The 14,552-nt window shown below is 41.1% G+C and overlaps 1 protein-coding gene across 1 annotated transcript in view; it reads right to left on the bottom strand.

The window, feature by feature from the left end:
* Positions 1-14,552, bottom strand: part of SEMA5A (semaphorin 5A) — a 565,061-nt gene that overhangs the window by 258,275 nt on the left and 292,234 nt on the right. The window lies entirely within an intron of this gene.

Below are 14,552 nucleotides of genomic sequence, written 5' to 3' on the forward strand. Positions count from 1 at the left end.
AATATTAATTAAACATTGATGGTGAGCTTAACTCTTCTGAAGGAGGAGCCAAAGCAACTGACACAGGCAACAGTCGGAATCTTGGAGCTGAACGGGCCCTTGAAGATCACCCGCCCACCTAGTCTTGTTCTGACGGGCTGGAGGAGCGCAAAGGAGAACAGCAACAGGAGCGTTACGAAGAAACAGCTGGCCTGGAAGGGACAATTAAAATAACAGCTGCCCAGGTGAAGCAGTGGTAAAGAGTCCACCTGCTAATGCAGGAGATCCAAGAGATGCTGGTTCCATCCCCGGGCCGGGAAGATCCCCTGGAGGAGGAAATGGCAACCTGTTCCAGTCTTCTTGCCTAGGAAATTCCATGCACAGAGCAGCCTGTTGGGCTACAGTCCCAAGGGTCACAAAGCGTCAGACACAACTGAGCGATTGAGCACACACAGACATAATTATAGGGTCGGAACAGAACAGCGCCTGGAGACACAGGTGGGAGGTCTGAATTCAGCTGGAGATCAGGTCAGCGTGCAAGAAGCTGGAAGGTTGGGAGTGATTCACTGATATACATCTAGTCCTGGGGACTTTCTCGGAGCTGACCTTGCATTTTTATCAGCTCCCTATCTCAGGCTGGGTGCTGACTGATGGACCAGAGAGGGAGGGCAGTGCAGGTGGACCTGGGCAGAAGTGTGTCCCCAGCAACCTAAGTCCGCCCTGGCAGAGTGGAGCTGAGGTGCCAACTTTAAGCATCCCCTTAGGCACAGCCTTAGGCAGGATTTCCTCATTTATCAACACCTGTCATTTGAACAGGTTTTGGGAAGGCGGCCACCGATGCATAACACCTTTCTCTGCCCTCCTATCTGAACTTTAAAAAGCCAAACAATATTTACAAGAAAACCTGGACAGTGATTATTCCAAATAGCAGGCAAGAGCTATGCCTCACATTTCCTTTTTCCCTTATGTGGTTGGACCATGATGTCCTAATGCAGCTGAAATACAGCAGGAGGCGTGCTCCTGAAACCCTTCAGGACCCCAGCTCAAGAACTGTAAGCTCCCAAGGCTTTAGCCCTGCTATATTGTGGTACTGAAACAGAAGATAAACAGAAAGAAAGCTGCAGTCCCATCCTCTTGATTCCCCACTACTGTACCCAAAGGCATTTGAGGATGCTGTGCTTCCACAGCTGCCTCGGGGATGTGGGGAGACCATCCAGCCCCTGGTGGGGTTGCAGACCAAGTCCAGTTGTAACCATCTTCAGAGCCGTCCTCCAGGATATCACTGGGATGGGCATTAGGACAAACATGCTCTCTGCCACCATCGACCTCCTTGTACTTCTAAGGTATGACCATGCCAGAAAAGGGTCAGGAGGGCAGGCTTCCATTGTCCATGTGTTTCGCCAGAGAAGATCCATTCCCTCCAAGAACAGGAAAGGTGGAATTTATATTTGCCTCTGAGCCCTCCAATTTCCTGTTCTCTTATCTCTTCACCTTTCTGTTGAAATCATTTATCATCATCATCCAGGGATTTGGAGACAGAGTATGCTTCTCAAGTAGGGATGACTTTGCCCCCTGCCCCCCCACCCCAGCAGGTATTTGACAACATCTGGGGACAGTTTTGGTGTTGCAACTGGGAGTCAAGGTGCCGCTAATATCTAGGGCACAAAACTCAGAGCTTCTGCCTCCATCCCACATCCTACTGGGCATAGGACAACCCACCCCACCCAAAACAAAGAATTATCTGATCTAAATGTCAAGAATGCTGAGCTTAAGAAGTCCTGAGATAGGGGAAAAAAGGATGAGTCATTTTAAAAAATTTCTTGCAACTATAGCCCAAGGAGAAGCCTCAGAGAACCATGGATGGGTGGGATCTCTTTGAAACAAAGAGGCATAAGCTCAGAAAGATGTTTTCTGAAGACCCCCTGAACACCATCCACACGGGGTTGAACGGTGGCCTTGCAAAATAGATATGTCTACCTAGAAGCTGTGAATATTACCTTATTTGGAGAAATGGTTTTGCTAATCCAGTTAAGGGACCTCAAAATGAGATCACTCTAGATTATCTGATGGGTTAATCCAATGGATTATCTTAATCCAATGACATGTATCCTTATACAGGAAAGGCGAGGGAGATTTGTCACTCTGACTCATGGAGAGGACCATATGAAGATGAGGGAAAGACTGGAGTGATGTGCCAACAAGCCTAGAACACCTGGAGCCGCCAGAAGCGAGAAGAGGCAGGAAGGATCATCTCCCAGAGCTCTGGGAGAGGTATGGTCCTGCTGGCATCTGGATTTCAGGCTACTGGCCTCCAGGACTGTGAGGGAACAGATATCTCTTGTTTTAGTCTGTGGTAATTTGTTACAGCAGCCCTAGGAAATGAATAAGTCAAATAAAGGATCAGTCAGTCTGTTCAGTCACTCAGTCATATCTGACTCTTTGCGACCCCATGAACTGTAGCACACCAGGCCTCCCTGTCCATCACCAACTCCCGGAAGTTGCTCAAATTCAAGTCCATTGAGTCGGTGATGTCATCCAACCATCTCATCCTCTGTTGTCCCCTTCTCCTTCTGCCTTCAGTCTTTCCCAGCATCAGGGTCTTTTCCAATGAGTCAGTTCTTGGCATCAAGTGGCCAAAGTACTGGAGCTTTAGCATCAGTGTCAGTCCTTCCAATGAATATTCAGGACTGATTTCCTTTAGGAGGAACTGGTTGGATCTCCTTGCAGTCCAAGGGACTCTCAAGAGTCTTCTCCAGCACCACAGTTCAAAAGCATCAATTCTTTGGCACTCAGCTTTCCTTATAATTGGTTTACATTTAACTTGTATTCTTTCTAAAGGACAGAACTACCTGGTTTAAGGGCTTCTCTGATAGCTCAGATGGTAAAGAATCTGCCTGCAATGCAGAAGACCTGGGTTCGATCCCTGGGTCAGGAAGATCCCCTGGAGAAGAAATGGCTTCCCACTCCAGTATTCTTGCCTGGAGAATTCCATGGACAGAGGAGTCTGGCGAGCTATAGTTCATGGGATCACAAAGAGTCGGACATGACTGAGCAACTAACATATACACACATATACCTGGTTTAAATGTGACTTTCAAATAAGTTAAGATCTGCCTTTATAAGCCAAGTGTGTTTCTCAGAGCTAATTGATCCCCTCAACCAATGATAATGCTTTTTGTAAACAGAAGAAAATCACACTTGGGGACCCCAATCACACTTTAGACCCAGTGCTCTAAAGAGAGTCTCTTTTCTCAAAGCATAGACAAATTATAGGCAGTAAATTCATAAGCCTCAGGAGTCTCAATTAAGTATACACTGGCATTATAATCTACCTGGAGAAGTTTTAACATTAACATCAGATAAAATTAAAATCATTTTAACCAAGCCCTTAGAATTTGTTACTATCACTGTGACAAGTGATAAAATCTCACCAACTAGTTTAAGTCAAAAGATTGGCCGCATCAGTCTTCAAGGCCAACCTCTTCCAGTCCCCCTCTGCTCCACCTACATATGAATTTCTTCTCTGCAGGTGTGGGGGTCAAATATCCATTCACCTTGCTCTCCAAAGGATAGTTATGAATGCATTTAAGGTTTTGTTGTTATTGTTCAGTCACTAAATCATGTTTGACTCTGTGACCCCAGGGACTGCATCACACCAGGCTCCTCTGTCCTCCACTATCTCCCAGAGTTTGCCCAAATTCATGTCCATTCATTCAGTGATGCTAGCTAAACATCTCATCCTCTGCAGGCCACTTCTTTTGCGTCTAAATCTTTCCCAGCATCAGGGTCTTTTCCAATGAGTCTGCTCTTCACATCATGTGTCCAAAGTTTTGGAGCTTCAGCAATCGTCCTTCCAATGAATATTCAGGATTGATTTATTTTTTATGGCTTATCCATATCATTCAAGATAACTTTCCCATCTCAAGATTTCTAACTTCACTACATTTTTGTCACAATAAGTTAACATTCACAGGTTTCAAAGATTAGGTCATGGGGATCTTCTGAGGGGGCAGTTTTTCAATCTGCCACACCATGTCACTGGCAATACTGCTAGAATCAAAGAGTAGGTTCTGATAATCCCAGAAGAAAAATCAACAAGCAAGACAGTGACAGATGCCCCTTATGGGTGAAAATGTGAGCTCTTTAGTTAACTTTCCTGTTGTTAATTCTCAAGATACTAAGAAGTCATTAGAGTGAACCCTTCAACAATGTGAGGGGTGAGGTGCAGACCCCTGTGCAGTCAAAGATCATGAGATATCGTTACTGTTGACCCTCTGTATTCATGCTTCTGTATCCTCGGATTCAATCATGGAGTACTGCTGCACGTATTTACTGAGAAAAAAAACCCACAAGTAAGTGAACCTGTACATTTCAAACCCATGTGGTTCCAGGGTCAACTACATGTATTTGAACCACCACAGAAGTCAAACGGAATCTCAAACCTGCTGTTTGGTCAGACTAAGAAGCAGATAGTGGTAGAAACAACATTTGATTTCACTCTCATTTTTATGTCCTGGGCTGTTTCTCAAAGCAGATTTGCAATGGTCATCAAGGCACCATCCCGGACCACAGATATCCCAGCTGCTGTGACGGTGACATCAGCTACGTCTAGGCAAAGACAGAGCTCTAGAAGTGAGGCAGAAGCAGCTGGTGGCCCGGTGAGAAATCTGAAGTCACACGCCGGTACTGGAGGGAAGCTTACTGAGGGTGAGAGAGAAGATGCTTACCCACACTCTCAGCATTTCTTCTCTGACTCTCCTACTAGGTTCATGCTGAGAGGAAGAGATGTGCTGGGTGCTGCCAGACTCTTTGCGAGCCCCTGGACTATAGCCCATGAGGCTCCTCTGTCCGTGGGATGCTCCAGGTAAGGATACTGGAGTGGGTAACCATGCTCTCCACCAAGAAACTAACTGGCTCCGTAGTATAGAATCCACCTGTCAGTACAGGAGACCCGGGTTCGATCCCTGAGTGGGGAAGATCCCCTGGAGAAGGAAATGGCAACCCCCTCCAGTTTCCTTTCCTGGGAAACCCCATAGAGAGAGGACCAGGGTGGGCTACAGCCCACGGGGTCACAAAAGAGTCAGACACAACTTAGCAACTAAACAACAAACAGCAAGAAACTAACTACAATGTGGCAAGAAGTATTGAAATCAGATTTCTCTTCCTTCATGAGTCTGTTTAAATTTATTAGCCTTTGATGATACTAGAAATAATGTATATGTATATATACATTACATATATACATATATATATGGCATACAATTATGAAAATTATAATAAAAAAACAAACAGGAGAATCCAAATCACCCACCACATACAGATGGGTACTGATTATTTCAGATACAAAATATAAATTAAATATAAAGAAGCAAAATAATTTGAAATCAAATTGAAGGAATGCCTAAATTTCATATTTCTTCACCATACATGTAAACTGCTAAAATATTCATAAAAGGAATATATTTTGAAAAAAGTGTTGTAAATATGTTTATGATGAGGTCATCAAGGTTGCTGTTTATTTTTTAACCACATAGTTCTTTACAGAACATGTTTATTTTTCCAAGAAGTAAAACTTGGATCAGTTATTTAAGAATCAGAAGAAACAAGTTTAAAAAAAAACAAACTGTTCATGACAATTATAAATTTTAACAAATCCTATAAGAAATATTTTGAAATGGATCCAACTTTAAAATCTAAGCTTGTTTTTAGCTTGATTCTCAAAGAAATACAGAAAACAGAAGATGAGCATTTATCAAGCAAGAATCCCATTCATAAAAGACAAATCACTTTTTGGGGAAAGATAAATATTGTAAATTGATTGTGTCATTAATTAAAATAAATCTTAGAAATTACACACAAATAAAGACTGCAGTCTTATGTACATCCATATTTGTTGCTTTCACTTCTTCATACTAAAAATCATCTTATTTGGTTTTATTTGGTATATACATATTCTTGTTTTTAGAAAAGTGTGTTTTATATTTTAAGTTTGTTTTATATTTGTTTGATGTTTATATTTGTTATATGTGATATTCATTTTTAAATTTTGCTTATATCCCACTTTTAAAAAATTTGTTTTATATTTGGAGTACATTCTTGTATATTCATTATATATCTTTGTTTTCCTATCAAATTTCTAATAGCATTTCTACTTTTCCTTTTGATAAAAACAATCATCATATAATTAACTACTTTCCAACTGTTATTAATCTTGTGACTTAGACAAAAATACCTACTTTCTTCTTAAAGGCATTTTTATGGAACTCTTTTTGCATATTTTTGATGAACTGTCTATATGAGACATTATATTTTTAATTCTATGAATTCTTTCTTGAAAATGGTTTTCTCTTTTCCATGGCAGCCTTTTCATGCTTTATGGATAGAGTATCTTTCCTTGTGCTGTTTTTTTTAAAACTAAAGTTAAACAAGTACTTAATTTATAAAGACAGCCACAAGGCTTAGCACAGAATACTGAAGAAAGCCCTCTGTTTTGTGGTTGATAAACTATTTGTTCTACAGAAGAACTTCCAGCTGTTTCACTGGTCTATTTTGGCATTTATCTCCAAATCTCAAAATAATATGATTTCACTGCTGTTTTGATTGCTTCAGTTAAAAATATCATTTAGTGTCCTTTTTTTTTCCAACTTATCCATTCTCCCCCAACTACACACACACATCCTTCCATCCCCACTTTCTCATTATGAATTTACTATAATTCTGCTTTGATACTCAATGTTTACATATTCATGACTATGACAGTATCACAGATGTATACTCACACACATCCACAGATGTGCCGTGGAATAAGATACGCTTCTCAAAACAATGTTATTCTTCTTTGAGGTAACAACGGTTACCTCTTTTCTTAGTCTGCTTGGACTAGTATAACAAAATACCAATGACTGGGCACTTATAAAGAACAGAAATTTATTTCTCACAGTTCTGCAAGCTGAGAAGTGCAAGATCAAGGTGCTGGCAGATTAGGTGTTCAGTGAAGGCAAGATTCCTGGTTCATAGATGGTGCTGTAACCTCACATGACGGAAGAGGAAAGGGATCTTTCTGGGGTCTCATTTATAAGGTTATTAACCCTATTCATGAGAGCTTTGGTCTCATAACCTATTCTTCAGCGATCCACTGCTTGTTAAATAGCATATTGTTTAGACTTCATGTTTGTATTGTTTGCAGTTTTTTGTTTTTTTTTTTTTTTTTTTTTTTTTGTGTGTGTGTGTGTGTGTGGTTGATTTCTATCCTGTAGCATTGTGGTCGAAAAGGAAGTTTGATGTGATTTCAATTTTCTTAAATTTACTGAGGCCCAGGATGTGATCTATCTTGGAGAATGTTCCAAAAGCACTTGAAAAGAATGAGTATTCTGCTGCTTTCAGATGGAATGCTCTATAAATATCAATTACGTCCATCTGGTTTAATGTGTCATTTAAGGTCTATGATTTCTAGTGATCTTTGGTCTAGATGACCTGTCTATTACTGTAAACGGGATGTTAAAGTCCCCCACTATTATTGTGTTACTGTTGACTTCTCCTTTTATGTTTGTTAACATTTGCTTTATATATCATGGTGCTCCTATATTGGGTGCATATATATTTGCAATTGTTATATCTTTTTCTTGGATTGATCCCTTGATCATTATGTAGTGTCCTTCTTTGTCCTTTGCGATAGTCTTTAAAGTCTATTTGGTCTGTTAGGTCTTTAATTTGTGACTACACTTCTCTTTCTGAGCAGTAGTCATTTACCAGAGGCTTGTCTCTTCCTAAAACTCTGATAGTTTTATCTTCTCTCTCATTTTACCAGTTCTTGCAGGCTTGTAACATTAAAAATATACTTCCTACATTCTCAAAGTCATATGTCAGAAAAGGACTGAAATGATCCTGAGTGTTCAGTCTTATTTCTCACTGAATACCTACAATATTTTTTTGATTTTCATTGTTTATAATATTTGCAATTTCTTTAATATGTTATATACCTTGGACTATTACTGATTCATCTGAAGTAATTAGTTTTTATCATGTTTTGTACTGCAGTTTTCTCTGTTCTTATATTTTACCAAATTTCCAAAATTTTGTTTCTCAAAAAAAGCTTTCATTTCTAGAATTCTTTGAATTTTTCCTTTTATGCACTTTTACCTTCATTTAAATGCTATGTTTTGAAGGATGGAAGATCAGTACATGGGTTCTCTCTACCTTCTTAAACCAGAAATGGGTAGCTATACTTTGACACTACTTTTGAGCTCAATACTCCTTTATTAAAATGACAATTAAAATTTTTCAGCAAAACACTTTACAAGATCTCTGCCCTGTAAATATTAACACACTCCATACATAGTTATACCTATTTTCTCATTAAACAGACTGCTTCTAATAGGAATTATAATAGGGCAACTTGCCTCTCTCCCTTCTGGAAAACATGTAATCAATGAGTGATGACTTCCAAAATATGAATATAGGGTTGAACCTCAAGCATTAAACTATACAATCAGCCCACATAAAATCTTAACAGATATCATATTCTGTACTTTGAAAGAAGATGAGTAGCCTCTAGGTTAGTAAGTAATGCTGCAAATAGATTAAATATTGTAACCTAATGAAGAAGTATTATATAGACTATAAAATGTTACCTATGTGAGAACAGCAAAAGGAGCGTTTGATGGGCATATATTAAATCAAGGTAGAGCCCATTACAGTTCAATCCACAGCTACTCTCTCAACTTCATCCCAGTTACTGAACAAATTCAGGATGACAAATAGCTCACATATGAAAGAATCACCAAGAATTTGAGTCCATTCACTCTAGAGAATGGTAGGCCAAAGTGACACGTTTTTTCATCTATCATTCTCCCTTGCTATTTTCCTTTGGCTTCTAGGAAACTAAGAGACTTCAGCTCCTGGAATGTATAATCTCTCACCAAAACAAAAAACGCATTACTTAAATTTAAAACAAAGGCTTTTCCTAGTACATTAGTTTATCTGTTTGGGTCAGCTTTTTGGGAGAGACAGTCAAAATTAGGAAAAAGAAAGCAGATCAGAGAATTCTGAGTATGCTCATCATTCGATAGCTATGTCAGGTACTGGGGCCACTTCTGAAATAGAAATAGAAATGCGTTTTAGATAAATGAAATGGGCCCATCCATTTGTCTGCAGCCTGTGATTGTCAGACAGTGTTTGCTATGGACTTACAGAAATTTCCTGACCTCAATTCATAAAACTAAATGATCCACATGACTAAGAAAAATATTCATGCATCTTCAATTTAGTTTTTGAGGCTGCAAGTGAGGCATAAATTTGGAAATGGATATGAAAATTATTAAAAAGCATGACATGTACAACACAACAGAATGCACTCAGTAATCAAGTATGTACTACATTTTTTCAGGGATATAAAAACATTTTGCTTCCTTGGTGATGGAGACCAGTGTCAGTATAGTCAGGGTCTAGAACATAAGAAGAAGCTAAAGTAAGATGCCTACGAATACCGAGTGATGCGTTCTACACTGAGTGCCCTGGCACCCCACCCAGCTCTTCTCACAGGCCAATGCACCTTCCTCTGGCTTCTGGCAGTGTTGACAGCTTCTGACTCAGGCTACCCCCATCTCTGGAGAACTGCTCTTGGCTGATGAGAGTCACTCTGCCAGGAGATTCACCATCACTACCCCCCCACCCAACTCAAAAACCTGTTGCTTAATGACAAGGTTGCAGTTGTATAAATCATCAAACCCTTGCTTCAAAGGGGACCTACTGAGATTCCATCCATACTTTGGAATTCCCCTGGAATCAGGCTGATGCTGGACCCCAGCTGAGAGCAAAGGCTTGTCTTGTTTCATTATCTGCCATATGTCTCATCTCTCCATGTGCTGAGAACATACCCTCAATAAAGTACAAGCATATGGATCCTTGTGTCAGACTTTCAGGGAACTCGGCTTAAATCCACGTAAAAGTTGTAATTATAAATGAACAATTATCTACTGTAGGCCAGTGGTCAACCACAGGTGGTGCAACATTACTCACATTGTAATGAGTACAATAGTGTTTTAGTGATTAAGAGACTGTCATCTGGGACCCAATGTGCGTACACGCATGCTCAGTCACTTTCATTGTGTCCGACTCTATGACCCCACGGACTGTAGCCCACCAGGCTCCTCTGTCCATGGAATTCTCCAGGCAAAAATACTGGAGTGGGTTGCCATGCCCTCCTCCAGGGGATCTTCCCGACCCAGGGATCGAACCCGCGTTCCCTACAACTCTTGAACTGCTGATGGGTTCTTTATCTACTGAGCTACCCTGGAAGCCTGGAGCCCAATATACCCAGATCTGAATGGTAGTTCTGGTATATACCAGCTGGGTGAGCCTAGCTAAATCACATAAACTCTCCAAGATTCAACTCTTCCTCTGCAAAATACTGAAAATAGTACCTACTACACCTTAGTGCTACTGGGAAAACAAAACTGAGCTGATGCACGTGAAGAGCTGAGTATGGAGGAAGAACACAGTAAGCCACTGTCTGCTATCACTGTTGGTGTTGTCGTCATCATTAACTCATGACATTAAGTCATTAAAGTTACATCGAATAAGAACAGTGCCAGGTTTCCCATTATAGGGCAAGTTTTCCCTAAAGAAGGAGGAATCCAGGAGTCATTTAAGCAGTGACAGAAGGAAGAATCAGCAGCAGGATGGCACACGTTAAGATTTTAATGCTGAAAGGGACTGCAGGAATGATCCAGCCTACTCTTCTCCCCAGCTCTCCTGTCCAAATGCACCGTCAAGAAAATTGAGGTCCGAAGAGGTTAAGTGGTTGGTTCAACATATCCCTGCTTTGTTACTTACAGAAATGTTGGAAGCATGGATAAATCTGTGTGTACAGTAGGAAATCAGAATGGCTGGAATGGCGGGGGGCAGAGGCAAACAACAGTATCAGTGAAGTATAGCCCTAGGTGATAATCTTGTTTTCTAGCACCTTCTGGGAGAAAATGCTAATACCTACCGATGACTGAAGGTCTGAGTTTTTGACTTCTTTCTGGGTACATGGATAAATTATAATCCCAGCCTCCTTGCAGCTGGTTGAGGCTCTGTGACCTCGTGGCCACTGGGCAGAAGGGGGCGTGCCACTTCCTGGCTTGGGCCATGCAGATCTTCTCTGCTCCATCCTCCAACCTTTCTTCCATGCTGCCCTGCAGGCAGCACGGGCAGAACCCCCTGGGCTCCTGGATGGCAGCAGAGAAAACAGTCCCCACAGCTGCTGCCCTGGACAGTCATCATGTAAGTGAGAAACTTCTGATGTATGCTTATGCACTAGGAGTGAAGGGCTGTTTGTTAACAGAATGAACTCAATGTGACTCCTTTCTGTGAAACTAGTAAAATCTTAGTCCTCATTGACTGGTAAAGAATCTGCCTACAATGCGAGAGACCTGGGTTTGATCCCTGGGTTGGAAAGATTCCTGGAGAAGGTAAAGGCTACCCACTCCAGTATTCTGGCCTAGAGAATCCCACGGACTGTGGTCGCAGAGAGTCAGACACGACTGAACGATTTTCACTTCACTTTATACAAAATATACAACAGAAACTATAAATCCTCCAGGAACTTATGAGAAAAGGAAAGTAAAGTGTTTGAATAAATGGGTCGATAAAACAGCTCTTGGTGGGAAACGTTTACCAAAGGAGTGGAAGGAAGAGACAAGAATCTGGGGACAAATGACCACACTGTGGGTTGCCAACCTATGGGTCACAGTCTAGGGAGGACCATGAAAATTATTGGCCAAGGAGTCAAAATAAACACACCAACCACACAATGTCTGGGGGAAAAAAAGCAAAAACAAAGAACTATAGCACATCATACTGTGTTCACTCATCCATTCAGGAAACACTTAACGGAGATCTTGATCTGTACCACCTGTTTGGTACCATAACAGGTGACAAACTTCTTTAATGGGTCAGACAGTAAATACTTCAGCTTTGTAGCCTAGACGGTATCTGACACAACTGGTCAACCCAGTTGATCTAGCAGCCATAGAAAACATCCAAAGGAGTGGGTGTGTTTGTGTTTCAATAAGATTTATTAAGGATAATCATGAGCTGGCAAATGCAAATAAATGGGCATGGCCATATTCCCATAAAACCATAACCACTATCGGCAAGCCTTCATTTTCAGAGCCCTGAACATTTATAATAAAGATCTCTAAGCTCTTTAATCTCTAAAATGCCAGTCACTTCTACAACAGTATGATTTCAAGAACATATTTGACAAAGGAAGGCAGAAAAGAAAGAAAATTTAGAATCATGGTTTTTAAGGACTACACAGGAGACCAGTCTTCCATTGCCCAATATAAATATAAGACAAGACTGCAAAAATTAATCAATGTGAATATCTTACTTGAATAGTTATTCTAAATTATTAATTAAAACATCATTCTTTAAATTATATAGAAGAATTCCAACAGAGGGTAGTTGTATCAAATTGTTATGACCCATCAGAGAGGGTTTTACTATTATAAATTGACTCAATTTGTTTTTAAATTTAATTTCACATTAATAAAAGGAAGCAATTTAAACTCAAGAACCCCAGCAGCTTCTTTAGAAATGCCACTAAGGGTTCATGCATGTGTTTGGTTAAATATATGAAAGAATCTAAAGAGGAGAACTCCCCAAGCATTGATCTTCTAGGTTTAATCCAATAATGTTAACATTGCAGACTTGAAAAGTGGCTTCCTCAAAACACACAGAAGCCAAGGCAGTGATTGCTTAACCTAGGGTTTCTCAACCTTGGTGCTGTTAGCAGGTAGAGCCAGAGAATTCTTGGTTGAGCAGCGAGGGGCTGTCCTGGGCATTGCAAAAAGTTTAGCAGCTTCTCCGGTCTTGCTTGACCCACTAGATGCCACTAGAACTTTCCCCTCCAGTGGTGACAACCTGATGTTCCCAGCAGGTAACGCTGCCCCTAATTGAGAAATACTGACTTGGAAACTGACTGGAGTTGAAACGCAATTCCCCAAACCCAAATATACAAGAAACAAAGTTAACATTTACCTTAACTTAGGAGCAGATTTTCTACCAATATTGACCAGGTCGTCAGAGACTTAACAGTTTTCAATTTAGAAACCAGAGTGAGGCAGGTGGCAAATTGGAACACAGATTACAATTTTTTCTGCTTATTCCAGCAGTTGTGAGTGAGAAACAGGCTGTGAATTCCTTTCCCTCGGTAACAAAGCAATACAAAACTGGATTTTGAGCTATTTCCCCAAAGTACGTTAGGAAGACATCGAGGTTAAATGAGCTGCGGTCTCCCAGTGTTCATAGGAGGTTGTTCAAGGTACGTCTACCTCAGGCCATCCCAGGCACAACCCCAGATGGGCAAACGCTGTCAGTTCCTCATGAGGCCAGCTGCGTTTTTACATTTTCCAGAAAGCTTTGTTCTTAGAAAATAACTGCTGTGATCAAGGCAAGGAAAAAAAAAGTGATGCTGAAGAGTTGGATCTGTTATTATGACAAGAAGTGGAGAGATGCCTGACGGGAAATTCCATGCCCTCCATCCTTGTGCCTGAAAATGACTGGTTTCCAAGATGCGGAGGCTACATTTCAGCACACGGTGAGCTGCAAGGAGATTTATCACAGCCTCCTAGCAGAAAGACGCCTTATAAATGATGTCACATGAATATCTGATTCTCCGGTCATTGATGAAAAACAGGTTTTGTTTCCTCTGGGTCTTTCGCTTTGATACTTTAAGGTATGCATATTTGAAAATCACAACAAATATTCTAGATAGAGCCATTCTAGCTCATGGCATATTTATAGGTGAATATTTTTGCAGTGATGCTAAGAGATTTACCTCAAGCAGATAATGTTCACTGGGAGTAATAGTAATCAAGTCCCAACCCAATCCTTGCTCAAATCTTGGCTGCTTTAGAAACTCCACTAGTGGTGTCTTGACTTTGTTAGGGAGAAAAGGGGAAAAAGAACTCTGATTCAAGGTTCTGCTGATGCCAGTTCTGGACTGTGGTCAGGATCAGGCTTATCAGGCAGCCTGACCTCACAGTTCAGTCTCTCATCCTAAAGCCACTTCACAAAAGTCCATTTTTCTCACTTGTGGATTTCCACGCATTTCCACAAGCTGAGCCACGAAGCCTGACCATGGTGGATGGATAACAGGCTCTGATTTCTGTGAATATACCAGCATTGCATCTTCCACCCATCCCTCACCCCTTTGGGGAGGAACAAGAGCTGGAACCCGCATTAAACAATGAAAGTTTGGACCATCAAGTCACTGTGCTGGGACCATCGAGTCACTGGGTGTGGACCAATGGGAGACGGGAGGATGCGCTCAGGGTGTTCACGGTGCTCCTGTGGTGGGGGGGGGGTGGGGCTGGACACTGCTGGCTGCAGAACACACATGAACACATTGAATTCAGGGGTCAGGAAGTCAAGGGGAGGCTCTGGGACTCTGCGAAAATCACTAAATAGAAACTCAAGAAAGGAGCCCTGTTCAACGTCTGCTTTCTCATCACTGATCCTAAGACAGTGCTTAAGCAGAAGAATCTGGGGAAGAAGAAAAGTGCAGAGTAAGATGGAGCAGCCAG

This window comes from Cervus canadensis, chromosome 16 (assembly GCF_019320065.1).
Source record: "Cervus canadensis isolate Bull #8, Minnesota chromosome 16, ASM1932006v1, whole genome shotgun sequence".
Classification (NCBI taxonomy): Eukaryota; Metazoa; Chordata; class Mammalia; order Artiodactyla; family Cervidae; genus Cervus; species Cervus canadensis.